Source organism: Gekko japonicus, unplaced genomic scaffold (genome assembly GCF_001447785.1).
Source record: "Gekko japonicus isolate JY-2015 unplaced genomic scaffold, Gekko_japonicus_V1.1 scaffold1694, whole genome shotgun sequence".
Classification (NCBI taxonomy): Eukaryota; Metazoa; Chordata; class Lepidosauria; order Squamata; family Gekkonidae; genus Gekko; species Gekko japonicus.
This window is the reverse complement of record NW_015177062.1, coordinates 323,884-328,036: the sequence shown is the minus strand read 5'-3', so window position 1 is coordinate 328,036 and position 4,153 is coordinate 323,884. Positions and strand designations below refer to the sequence as shown.

The window sequence follows — 4,153 nt, the reverse complement described above, 5'->3', positions numbered from 1 at the left end:
GAGAGAGAGAGAGAGAGAGAGAGAGAGAGAGAGAGAGAGAGAGAGAATGAGAATGTCTGAAAATGTACTACAGGTTACATTTTCAGACATTCTCTCTCTCTCTCTCTCAATATTATATTTATTTATTTATTTATTTATTTTTGGGTACTTCTACCCCGCCCTACCCCGCAAGCGGGCTCAGGGCGGCTTACAAGGGGCGTGAGCCCATACATAAAACCAATAAAACCATAACATTTATATCCAACAATACAGCTTGACAATAAACAATAAACAATAAAGTGCTTCTATTTAACAAGATGGTCTTAGTTGTTTTAATAATAACTTCCAGCAACCCCCAATTTGGGTATCACACAGACCTTGCAATAGCATTGTAGCTAACCCCACCAAACGTCACACACACGAAATAATCCACTTTCAATCCACTTTCAGTACACTTTCCAACTGGATTTTTACTGTGTGAACTGGCAAAATCCAATTGGAAAGTGCATTGAAGTGAATTATTTAGTGTGTCTGACCACAGCCTAAGAAACCTCTATGCTGTTTCTATAAATTCTAAATGTATTTCACACTAACTCTGAATCTCCATTCCTTTCTAATTCCTCTCAGCTATGTACAGCTTTCTTTGTTGTGCTTCATTTGGACCGCTTTGCTTTCTCAGGTCCTAGCCTCCTCCTTTTCTATAACCATGGATCTACATTCCCTTCCTCAAGCCTTGCTCCTTGTCCCAACTTTCTAAAGTCAGACCAGTTTGGCCAGGGGCAACTCAAAATACATCTGCCTGTCCAGGAAGTTCAACTAAATAACACTTGAGGTTTTGTCACCACTGCTACATCACTTAATGCATTACAATATAGGTTCATGTTCAGGCTATAATTTATGATGTTTTCATTTGGGAAGATCTGTTTTCTTGGTCACATCAGTTGGTGCTATTTTGTCCTGTAAACTCCTCTTCCATCACAATGGACTCTGCTCACATGTTATCTGTCAATCCCCTCTTTATCCCACCCTTCCTCCAGTCTCCCTTCCCTTATATTGACTTCACAACAACGGCAATATCACCCAGCCTGATGAAGGGAGCTTTGATTCTTGGAAGCTTATTCACTGAAACTGTTGTTGGTCTCTAATCTGCTACTGGACTCAAATCTGTCCCAGTATCAACGAGTAAGTGCCACGCAAAATGTAAATCTGAACATGGGTGTCCCCAATCCACACTGGTCTTCATGCCATTGGTCCATCTACTTCAGCATGGTCTGCTTTGATGCAGGTGAGCTCTAGAGACTCAGACAGAGAAAAATTCTTTCCAACATCTGTTCTCTTAGACCTCCTAGGTTTAAACCTTTATCCTTTGGCACACAAAGCATGGTCTCTATACCATCAGTCCATCAGTGTCATCATTGTCTACTCAGACTGGCAGTGGTTCTCCAGGGTTTTATGTAGAGATTTTTGCCCATGCCGTGCTTTGTTTCTGAGCCGTTGGGACCTGGCTAGGGGACCTGGAGAGCCTCTTCCTAAATCCCACATGGCTCCATCTCCATAAATAGTGACAATAACCATCTCCATAAATAGTGACAATAACTGGCTCCTCCTTATGATGTCACTGGCCTCGGTTCTTTTAAGGACCTAGCACAGCAATGCCTCTGGCCCAGTCCCCGCCCCTCCTGGGAAACTGGAAAGTCTACGCCCGTGATTGTGCCTACCACCCTGTGTCAGAATTCAAAAGTGCCCACAGGCTCAAAAAGGTGGGGACCCCTGTGATGTGTTTTTGGAACAATAATAAAAACAAAGGATAAATGCTTATAACCCAACACGCAAGATACAGAGTACCTGAAGTCTAACCAGAATGCACACAAACAAAAAAATCACCCGCTCTTTCCCGCTCCTAATCACTACACTCTTTGGTGTAGTGATTAGGAGCGCAGATTCTAATCTGGGAGAACTGGGTTTGATTCCCCACTCCTCCACTTGCAGCTGCTGGATGACCTTGGGCAAGCCATAGTCCTGTCAGAGCTGTTCTTGAAAAAGAGCAGTTTCTGTCAAGAGCTCTCTCAGCCCCACCTACCTCACAGGGTGTCTGTTGTGGGGAGGGGAAGGGAAAGGAGTTTGTAAGCCACTCTGAGACTCCGAGTGAAGGGTGGGGTATAAATCCAATCTCCTCTCCTCCTCCTCCTGTTTGTCTTCACACTTTTGTGTGTCTGACTTTCCCTTTTTAAATTAAATTAAAATTTCTGATTGTCTCAATGCTAGTCTAACTAGTAAAAGAATGACTTTTAAGCATTCACTGGAGCATCCTTTTAAAATTGGATGCTTCAGTAACTATCTCCCTAAATTTCCTTACATTTCAAATTGTTTTTTTAAAAAAATCCGTTTCTGTTGCTTTCAGAAGCAATTCCCTCCCGCCTCCCAAGAAATTACACTGAAATCATGAGCACTATTTATTTAGGTTGAAATCCTAAGTGCACTTATTTGAACACAAGAAGGCTAGTTTAAATCAAATATGCACAACAAACTGCACTCTGCCTCTTAGAGGGAGAGGGTGTAAAATTCTTGGGAAGAAATACTGTAGGTAAGAGGGAATGGCCTTGCAGAAAGTGTTAAAAATGTGGGGAGCAACAGCAGAGAATATGACGGCATGGAATTGGGTTAGGGAAAATAATTTTCACATGATCAGTCCCAGTTATTCCCAAATGTACGCCTGCTTGCTTGATTATCTGAAATAATTATATCCTGCACTTTCTCTTTTCAAATATATCAAGGCATGACCAACTTTGACAGATGATCTGGGTGCTCACCAATCTTTGCTGCACAGCAGTCTCAAAAATATAATAAGAAGTTGCCACAATTTCATTTATTCCTTGCCCATACAGTATGATTGCTCATACAAGTGCACATTTCCGACAGATGAAGTGTTTGCTCATACAAATGGGGGGAATTTTCTTGGGACAAGTTCTAAGAATTCACTGAATGTCAAACATTTTTTGGCACTTTCTGATTTGTAAAGCGCTGTAGTCATTGTCATTCACCCTAATTTAGTAGAGTAAAAGGGTATACAATTTGCTATTTGTCATTTCTGTAATCCAAATTCATCACCCTGGAGTGCAGGAAAATGCAAGCAAGACTAACCAAAGAATGCTGTATCCCAGAATTCAGCCCATGATCAGCATGGATAAAGTATGTGAAAAAGAATCTACTCCTTCTGTTGTAAAAATAGGTGTAACTTCAGTCCAATGTCAGCTTGCAAGAAGCAAATATGAGGCTATTTCTGAACCAACAATGTCTGGAAGAACTTGGCATTCTAACTTCCAAATCACTCTGCACTGTGGACCAAAAACCCAGACAGCATACCAGAGGTCTAGGAATAGGCTGTTTTCTTATTTGCAGTAAGTAAAGTGAAAGTCTTTAAGTCATTCCTCTGGCTTTTAAGGAAATCTCTTGTTTCTTCTCAAAAGTGCAATTTCTCCTTTTCCTTTGCTAGAAACTCTATATCTGATGAAAAGACCAAAAGACTGTGTACCAGCTTTTAAAAACTGAAAAATGGTCAATTTTTCTGTCTCTGCATTTTAAACTATTTAGAACAACCATGTGTAAATAGTGATCTGTGTCCAACAAACCAGGGTTAACAAGTCTCCAGGTCCAGATGGCATAGACTTGAGGGTTCTTCTTCTTGTTGTTGTTCAGTCGCACAGTCGAGTCCGACTCTTCACGACCCCATGGACCAGATTACGCCAGGCCTTCCGGTCTTCCGCCGTCCTCTGAAGTTTGCTCAACTTCATGTTCGTTGCATCTATGACACTGTCTAACCATCTCATCCTTTGCCGTCCCCGTCTTCTTTGACCTTCAATCTTTCCCAGCATCAGGGTCTTCTTCAGAGAGTGCTCCCTTCTCATTTGGTGGCTGTCCCGAAGATGGGACTCGCACCCCCCCAGGGTCGGAAACACCAAACCCTGTACCGAAGCTGGGGGGCGGGGTGCTGTCGCAGCCTAGGCACTTACCCAGCCAGTGGGACAAGGAGAGCGGAGAGGCGGAGCCGGGGAAGCGGAGGAACGCAGAAGCGAGGGATCCCCGGACGAATGATGACAGCAGCGGAGGTGGCAATGCTGGCAGCCGCCAGGAGCGTGAGGGCACGGAAGGATCCGACAGTGTGGAGGAGGAGGCG

At 43.2% G+C, this 4,153-nt stretch overlaps 1 protein-coding gene across 1 annotated transcript in view; it reads right to left on the bottom strand.

Annotated features, from left to right (window-relative positions):
- Window positions 1-4,153, bottom strand: part of LTBP1 (latent transforming growth factor beta binding protein 1) — a 145,409-nt gene that overhangs the window by 87,907 nt on the left and 53,349 nt on the right. The gene's annotated exons all lie outside the window — the stretch shown is intronic.